Here is a 9,939-nt window from a genome sequence, read left to right as displayed (position 1 = left end):
TTCCTGACATTTCCTTAACTTTTTTTTTGCAACATTTACCACTAATGACCATTCCTGAAACTCCTCTTTTTGTTTTGTGGTGTCACCTTGGATTTTCCACCCCCTCTCCAACCCCTCAGTCTCAGCAGAAGAGGGCTCCTCTTCCTCTATCTATCCTTTAAATGTAGTTATCCTCCAGTGTTTTGTCCTGGACCACCTACTCCCTCTACCCACACTTTTAAGGGTAATCTCAATAATTGTTTTATCTTTAAGCCACTAAAATTATGCTGATGACTCTCAAACCTCAATTTCCAGCACAGCTTCCTTCTGAGCTGCAGATTACATTCATTTATATTCCCCCAACACCTCAAATACAACCTGCTTTCCCTACAAAACCCACCTTTACTTCCCTGGATGGTGTCACCTTTCACCTATGTGTTTAATCTAAATCCTTGGGAACCAGGCTTATCTCTTTCACCTTCCTCACACGGCATATCCAGTCAGTTACCAAGACCTGCTGGTTCTGCCTCGCTCATGCTCCAGCCTGGCTGCTCCTCTCCATTTTCGTTTTACCTGCCTTGGTTCAGGCTTTCTCCACATCCTAATCCGAGAGCCTCCTAGCTGATTTTTCCATCTATACTCTGACCCCTCTAATCCATACTTGACTCTGTTGCTGAAATAATTCTTCTAAAATGCAAATCTGATGTGATACTCTCATTCCTGAAATCATTTCATGGTTCCCTGTCAAGGTCAAAATTAAGCCCATTAACAAGTTGGCTGTGTGCCTCTGTGAACCAACCCCTCTCCCCAGCCTCACCTCTTGTTGGGTCTCTTCCTGCTGTTTTGGGAGACCACCTGTGAGTCTACTTACACTTCCCCAGGATGTAGGCCATGCCATTTCTTGCCTCTTTGGAATGGGTTGTTCTCTCCTTGAAATTCTTGTCCATCCTCATTTAACTTTTCCTAGCTAGTTCCTGGTCACCCTACAAAACCTATACCAGGCTTTGCCTCCTCCCTGGAAACTTTCTCCCTCCTGCCCCTGTCTGGATTACTGGCTCTTCCTAGGTGCTCCTTCCCTGTGCCCCATTCCTGCACTGAGTCACAGACAAGTTTGTAACTGTTGTCTTATCTCAGGGAAAGCTTTGGCTCCTTTCTTTCTATGTACCGGTATACCGGGTTGTTTATTTTCATGGCTTCCTAATGAGATGGGAACTCCTTACAGGCAAGGACTGGGCTTTATATAGACTCCTTTCCTTTCTCAATGTCCTCTTCCTACACAATTCCTGAAGATGGCTAATCTCCCCTGAGGAGGTTTCACCCAATATACAGCATATATATATATATATATATATATATATATATATATATATGTATATATATATATATATATATATATATATATGTATGTATGTGTGTATGTATATATATATATATATATATATATATATATATATATATATATATCCCCTCATCCCCATGTAGAATCTCAGATAGGGGAAAACAGGAGTGCAGGAAGCAAGTAGTTAGTGGAGAAGAAGAACCTGAGATAGGGTCCTGACCTCTAGTTTCATCTTTTAAACTCATTCATTCAGTCAGTACTGGACACCGCGAAGTCTCGGGTGTATGGAGAAGTAAATTACGGTTTCTGTCCTTCAGGAATGTACAGTCCAATAGCAGGGACACATCTGTACACAAATAAATTTATCTGTAATGTAATCACTAAATACTAGGAATCTGAACACAGTGCTGCTGCAGTAGGAGGAGAAAACCGCTCCTTGTCATTGTTGAGGGCTCACAGTGAGGGGACTGGAAACTGCAGGGACTAGAAGTGTGAAGAAGAGCCTACTTTTCACAGGCAAGAAAGGCATTCGAGGTAGAGAGGCCGCGGACCCAGCCAAGGCACCAAGCGCTTGGGGTGGTTTTCCTGGGATAAGCCAACAGTTACAAACTTGTCAGTGGACTGTGTGCAAGGATGGGCGTAGGGGGCAACCCACTGTTTAAAGTGTTTTTGAGATTCTCCTCGACTTGCCACTCATTGCTCATTACCGGGTATGGCAATCCATGCCCTGGGCAGGGGCTCCAGGCCCGGGGTGTTGGGGGCGGAAGAGGAGGTAGGCTGGCTGCCTCTTCCCAATCCGTGTGACTCTATGCCTGGTTTATTATGCATGATGCAGGCAATTTGCTTTCCGCCCCGGGGACCCATCTCAGAGACAAAAAGTTGTTCTCTGTAATGGCTTCTGTGGGAGTGTGGCTCGGCTGGGGCTCAAGCGCAGGGTCCGGGGGGCAGGCATTGTGGCCCCCTCATTATCTGTTCCCTGACCTTTGTCCCTGTGCTCATAGGAAGACATCCCTAGCACCCTTCCCATCTTTAGGGGATGTAAATTTGAGATTGACTCCAAGAATGAGCATCCATTGCCTATTCCTTCACCAGAAGTGTTCCCTCTTGAAGCCCAAAGACTCCTGTGTGTGTGTGTGTGTGTGTGTGTGTGTGTGTGACAGACTGACAGGCTGGCATCTCCTGAGGTGATCTCCTCCAGGTGAGGAGTACTGAATCTAACAGTTGACCGTCTCCTTAGCTGTAAGGTCCCTCCAGATGGTAAAGAAAGAAGCTGGAGGCTGTGGGGGTTCAAAACCAGTCATCTTAGTGATATGCAGATTTTTCTGAGCTAAAGGCTGTTTTAGCCTCAGGCTCAAAAGAAACTTCTGCCCCACCCTTTAACTACCTAGAAGAACTTAAATTAGGGTCCTTGCCAATAATAAGCTTTAATCAGAGAGATGACTTTTGACCCATCTATAAGGCAGAGCAAACTTCTATTTATTATTACCTTATCCCTAGCTGATATACCTCAATCCCTCTTTCTATCTCTGGATCTCTCCTGCATGTGGGGTCTCTGACTCTCTCAGGTATGTGGGCTTCCCATACATATGTATGTATTAAATTTGGTTGTTTTCTCTTGCTAACCTATCTCATGTCTATTTGATTATTAGACCACCTAGAAGAACCTTGAGGGTAGAGGAAAGTTTGTTCCTCTCCCACAAAGTTGTCTACTCCAGGGATCCCTATGCAGAGTTGTTCCCAGCTCTCCCCCCTTCCCCCCCGCCCCCATCAATGGAACTTGTGTCCACACAGCACAAGCAAAGAGCAAGTGCATGCTATTCCCATTCAGATGAATGTGCTCTGTGCTCTTGGTAACTTATCTCCCCTCTCCAGTTTCACTTCTTTCATATATGTAAAATAAGGAGGTTGCATTGGATGAACTCAAGGTTCTATAAACTGTTAATTCATGTCTCTGTGTTAGGCGTAGAGACCCAGAGTTTCCCAGGCAGGGAAGTGTCAATGGAACTTGTGTCCACACAGCACAGCCACAGCTCAGCAGAAAGAGGAGGAGCCAAGAGAGGCAGAAAACCAGTGGGAGATGAGTGATACACACAGAGCCACCCAGGCAGTGTGGCAGAAGAAGAATGAATGAGCCTGACAAGGAGGAGGAATCTTTCCTCAGTTACAGATCTTATGAAAGAGAACAAAGTAGAAGGGAGGAGGCCAGCAGAGAGAGAGAGAGAGAGAGAGAGAGAGAGAGAGAGAGAGAGAGAGAGAGAAAGGTGAGCAGAAGCCAAATGGAATAGGAAGGTGGAGAAGGGAGGGAAAGCAAGCAAATGACAGACCCATGTGGAGATTTATCCAGGAAGGAGAGGCCTGTTCAACTCAATAATGGTTGTGTACCTGCTCTGTGCCATTGTGGGGCCTGTGGCTGGGGAACAACATGGTGGTGCTGGCTCTTAGGGTAGAGGAACAAGAGGAACAGATACAATTACAGCGGCTCTAGGTAATTTTACTATGAGGTAAATGTCAGTGTAGCAGTGTTGCGGAAGAATGACAAGGACCGAGAGACTCAAGCGGCTCGCAGAGATCAGGGAGAACACAGCTTTATTACATCAGTGGGATTGTTCCCAAAGAACTGAGCACTAACTGGGGTCAGGCGCTTTGTTTTATATGTTTAGGCCTCCGGGTTGGGGGGGAGATCTGGCCAGGGTGCCAGGGAGATCCGTCCCTAGCAGCTGTGATCCCTCAACTTTGTTTTGACAGGGAGGCCTCTAACCATGGTGCCTGTGGGAGACAGCTCCAATAAAGTATGGGAGGAGGAGGGGAACGGAGCTCTGATAAGGAGGGGGATTGAGCTCTCAGCAGGGGCCTGCAGGAAAAACTGTCCCAACAGCAGGAGCTGCTAACCTCACTGAGGGATCAGAGAAGGCCAGAAGGAAGAAAGAACTACACTATACAGATATATGAGAGGAAGTGTGGCAGGTAGCAGTCTGTTTGGAGGGACCAAGGAATCAAGCTTTGTGCTGAAGAACACAGCCCAAGAAGAACTGAGCCTCCTCAGAGCATCCTCACTGAAGCTCTCCCTGACCCCTGAGTGGAGAATATCCATCACTCCAGCCTCACTGGGCCTGCCCAGAGGACCCTTACATATTCTGCTCTTCTCTTTGACGATACAGACCAAACTGTGTCACGTCCAGTGCCAGACATCCCATTTGTTTTTAGTAGATGCTCTACGAATAAATGAATGAATGAAGCAGCGAGCCTTGTACCAAGCAATAACCCTCTGAGGAAGATAATATTTTTTCCATCTTATTGATGATGAAATGAAGGCTTTCCTTCAACTTTGGATTTAATACTAAAGTTTTAGTATCCTGGGCTCAAACAGTCTGTTTTTTCTCTTAAAAATTAAGCTTAATATGTTTACAGGTTTGATTTATTTTTATTAGCATCCATGCTGGTCAACATGAAACAATTATAAATTCAAGATTACAGTGAAAATCACTACCATTTTAATTGAAAAAAAAGTGTAGGAGGTTCATAGGCTATGTATATTGTTGTCTACATTTTCTCCTGGATACATTAAAAATATACTTTCATGCAATAGAAAAGTTTTAAACTGAAGGGCATGTAAAAAGAAGATAGTGGGAATAGGGAGAATGGGGTCAAGAATCTGGGAGATGAGGTGAAATCTCATGAGAAGAAACTGGAATTCTCATCATCTCCCAGATCAGAACCAGGGACATTAATTGGTGCCCCTGGGAACTCTGGGAGGCTTCTTCTCCAGGGAGCGCAGCAGAGAACCCTGTGTGTTGGTGAATGCAGCCCCTAGGGGCCTGGCTTCTGGCCTCCCATGGAGCAACCAGGTTTGGACCAAGTACAAGGAGGCCACTCCGTCTGCATCTGTCATCTTTAAGAGAGCCACAGCCCAGTTGAGAAAAGTGCCCTCCAGTTTTTTCCTGACTCCATTGTCTATCCCAGCTTGTAGGTGAGTAATGGGTCAGCAGGGCCCAGCACCTCCCCATCCTGATGTTCCACCCTTCCCCCAGGCCTTCCATCTCCCACATCCTTCCCCCCACCACACACATAGTCTGGAAGTTGCCATACCCGGAGAAGGGTAAAGCAGGGCACAATTTGTCTTTGTGTAATTATCTGTCAGGTACAGCTTGTGAAACTCCAGCCACCACCCACAGCCATGCAAGAAAATAAATTACACACATGCGCACAGAGACACCGATTGCAGTATCTTGCCCTCTGTCCCCTGCAGGCTCAGTTCCCAGGAGGAAAGCTCTGCTCGTGGAAGCTCAGGACTGCTGATACCTGCACTGCTGGCCACCCATCCTCCTTTCCTCTTGGCCTCTCCTCCTGATTGCTGTGCCTTCATCTCTTCAGCCTGAGTTCCTCCCTGGGGAGGAGGGAGGAGGTCCATTTGGCCTCCAAGAAGTCATGGATGCTGAGAAAAAAAGAAAACAAGCAAAATTCTTGGCCATTTCTGATGAAAGGAGTTGGAGATGGGGAGAGAAGCCTTAGAGTTGCCTATAATTTCTAAAATGGACTGTAATGCAACTATTAGGTTGATGCAAAAGCAACTGTGGTTTAAAAAAGGTTAAAAAAAACCCCTGCAATTACTTTTGCACCAACCTAATACAAATGCAATGTCCTGAGTTCCTTCTCTATAATAGTGTTGGCAACCACTTTTTAATATATAGTCAGGAGGTCCAGACACCAAGCCAAGCTTTTCACAGACTTTTTTTCATCGGATCGATTTCTACAATGAAACCCTATGGAATGGGTGTTTTCATCCTCACTGTGGAGATGAGGACCCAGGTACAGAGAAGTCAAGTGACTTACCCCTGTCACACAGCTGGTTGAGGCCCAGCTTGTCAGCATTTCAGTGTGGGGCTCCAAGGAGGAAATGTGAGGCCTAACCCTTGACCCCAAGGGAGGAGAGTGTGTACCTGGGGAACTTTTGCTTACTTACTGTGTGAGCTTTTGTTTCTTTCTCTTTTTTTTTTTAAGCTTTTTTTTTTTTTTTTTTTTTTAATTGAGGAAGGGGAACCGGACTTTATTGGGGAACCAGGACTTTTTTCCAAGTCAAGTTGTTGTCCTTTCAATCTCAGTTGTGGAGGGTGCCGTTCAGCTTCAAGTTGTTCTTTTTAGTCTTAGTTGTGGAGGGCCCGGCTCAGCTCCAGGTCCAGTTGCCGTTGCCAGTTGCCGTTGCTAGTTGCAGGGGGTGCAGCCCACCATCCCTTGCGGGAGTCGAACCGGCAACCTTGTGGTTGAGAGGATGCGCTCCAACCAACTGAGCCATCTGGGAGCTCAGTGGCAGCTCAGCTCAAGGTGCTGTGTTCAATTTTAGTTGCAGGGGGCGCTGCCCACCATCCCTTGCAGGAGTTGAGGAATCGAACTGGCAACGTTGTGGTTGAGAGCCCACTGGCCCATGTGGGAATCGAACTGGCAACCTACGGAGTTAGGAGCACGGAGCTCTAACCGCCTGAGCCACCGCGCCAGCCCCTCTTTCTCTTTAAAATATGCATAATATTGTCATCTTCTCTGAATCCTGTGATAATTGAATGAGATAGTAGGTCTTGGTACTTGCAGGGGCTCAAGAAATGAAGTGCCTCACCCCTCAGCCCTCTCTTCAGTGTCCTTCTTCACACAGAGGGCTCAGTGCTGACAGCTTGATTGGAAGACTCAGAGGAACATTTTGGGTCAGGGGTAATGACCTTTCTGTGCCCAGGACCCCTTTGGCACAGTCTGGTAAAGCCTATGGAATCCTTCTCATAATGTTCCCAAATGCATAAACTGAAGTATGTAGAATTACAAAAGAAGTCAGGTTTACTGAAATATAGTAAAAGAATTAAAAACAAATTTGTGACATAGTAATCTACCACTTCCTTGAACAACGCATTCAATAGCCAGATATAACAGCAGATATAATAACTACCATAATTTCCAAGTTGTGATATGTATAAACAATATTTCAAGAGATCTGCAGCAACTGATAGACTATGAAAGCATCTTGATTTCTATTAGTGACAGAAGCACAGGTATTACTAATACTATTGGGACTTGTAGTAGAGAAATACGAGTTCACTTAGGGTTAGTGGAAATGTATTTTCCCCTCCCCATACAGGTCCTCAGATCCCCAAAATCTATCCATAGATCCCAGGTTAAGAGTAGAAGCAATTGGCTAAAATATATGTTAATGTGAATTAAAAAGTTTAATTTAGAGGTAGACAATTGGGGCAGTGGAATAAAGCCTTTCTTCAGACAGCGTGGGTTTGAGAGTACGTAGGCCTTCCTTCTGCTTGGGTCTACCCAGGAGGACTTTCTGGAGTACATATCCGAGGTATTTTTACAAATGAGGCAACCAAGACCCAGGGCAATTGAGTGACCTGCCTGAGAGCCCTAAGGAATAAGGAGCAAAAGTAAGCTCTAACTCTTTAGGGCCTCTGACTCTGATCCTATGGGCTCTCCACCTCACAGGGTCCTCTTTTGCATCTGTTCTCTGCTGTTGAGGTGAACACAGCCTCCCTTTGTTGAGCTATACTTCCCTAACCTCTCATACTGCGCTGTGCTCCTGGCCTCCACGTGGCTCAATGTGGCTCACTGTCGCACAGCTGTGAGGAAATTTTACTTGGGAGGGTTTGGCTAGGTGGCAGGAGAGAGCCGGGATCAGAGGAGTGGTGGCAGCTCCTTCAAGCTGAAGAGGAAAGCTCGTTCACCATTCAGGTGGGACCAAAAAAAGCCACTGGCATTTACTGGAGGCGAGGAAATGGGGCTCAGAAGCCCTCTTGGCCCTCCTTTAGCAGGCTGGATAAACTGGGTCATGCAAAGCCTTTGGTAGTGGAGCTGTCCTCATAATGTCCCTGGGAGTTGAAGAGAAAGGGACTCCTTCACTGTTCCAGTCTTCTTGGGTCACACAGAGGAAAGCATTGCAAGCCTTAGACTCAGAGGATCTGGCTACACCTGTGACTTGCTTTGATACCATGAGCAAGTTCATCACTTCTTTAAGCCAATTTTTCCGAACTGTGAAAAAAAGACTAATAAGGGAGTCTTCTCTGTTCTCAGGAGGAGTCAGTGTAATGTGGGTAAAAGTGCTATATAAACTCTAAATTGTTGTATGTGTTTTATTTATTATTAACAGAAAAGTATACTTTCCCCAGGTCACATTTGTATGGTTGTCTTCTGGACTGAGCTTTAATTAAGTCAGGAGACCCAGAAACTTCAAGGAACTTGATCTTGTTCCTTTCTGATCCAAGCCAGGCATATGTATGTTTCCGCATAAATTAAAGAGATTAATGAATATATATATATATCTACTTACTTGGCTTTTCCTGGATAAGATATTAAATTCTTAAAGGGCATATACGACCTTAGACTTCACAAATGTCCTTTATATGTCTCTCTCTTTAGATCCTCACAATCCTATGAGATGGGTGTTTTCCCCACTTTACAGATGAGGAAACTGAGGCTCCATTATACAAAGAATTAGTGATCACATGGGTCCAGTAATCCATCTTCTGACTTCTTCTGTTAGAATTAAGACAGACTCACTGTGGTGGGCAGTGGGGGGAGAGTAGCAGTGATGAAAAGAGGCTGGGGAGGTAATCCAATATTGAATTCTTCTTATTGAAGGAAAACTGATAATGGACTCTTCAGGAGTGTCTGCCTTATCTTTGGTTTGTCATCTCTGTGCTGGTCGGCTGCTCTTACCCATGGTTGGGAAATGTCACAACTCCTAAAACAGAGGCTTCAGGGAGACACTGTCTGAAGTGACTTTTCTTGTTATGGAAGTGCCAAGAGATGATGATGATGATGATTGTTTTTTGTCCTGAACCCTCTCTGCTCTTCTTCCTGTGGGGGCATGCTGCCCTGAGGTGGTCAGAGAGGTGAACTACAGATGCACAAACATTTCTGGGCTTTCACCTTATCAACAAGCATCTATCTTATAAGTGGAACATGGCGTCTAGTAGGATTGTCACTCAGTGTGACCTTGTCTTAGGGATCTGTCCCAGGCACAGATGGGGACTTTGTGCATTGCAGACATTGGCTTCCAGAAGCAAAGCATCTTCATTCTGCAGACCTCAGACTCGTGTCTCTTCCAGGGTCCAGAGAAAGCCAAGAACAGCCATGAGGTGATATTGGAGAGAGCACTGGTTCAAGAAACACAATACCTGATCTTAACCTGATCTTAACTCAGTCACTAACTGTGAAACCTTGAGCAGACATTTTCCCTTTTATCTGAGGTACCTTTTTTTTTTTTTTAATTCACCCGATTTTTTTTTTCAATTTTATTGGGGATTATTGGGAAACAGTGTGTTTCTCCAGGGTCTAAGTCGTTGTCCTTCAATCTAGTTGTGGAGGGCGCAGCTCCACTCCAAGTCCAGTTGCCACTTTCAATCTTTAGTTGCAGGAGGTGCAGCCCACCATCCCATGGCAGGAATTGAACCGGCAAGCTTGCTGTTAAGAGCTCACGCTCTAACCAACTGAGCCATCCGGCCACCCCTCCGGAAGCTCAGTGGCAGCTCATTGTCTTCAATCTAGTTGTGGTTGGCACAGCTCACGGTCCCATGTGGGAATCAAACCGGCAACCCTGTTGTTCAGAGCTCGCACTCTAACCAACTGAGCCATCAGGC

The sequence above is a fragment of the Rhinolophus sinicus genome, linkage group LG14 (assembly GCF_036562045.2).
Source record: "Rhinolophus sinicus isolate RSC01 linkage group LG14, ASM3656204v1, whole genome shotgun sequence".
NCBI lineage: Eukaryota > Metazoa > Chordata > Mammalia > Chiroptera > Rhinolophidae > Rhinolophus > Rhinolophus sinicus.
This window is presented reverse-complemented; position numbering follows the sequence as displayed.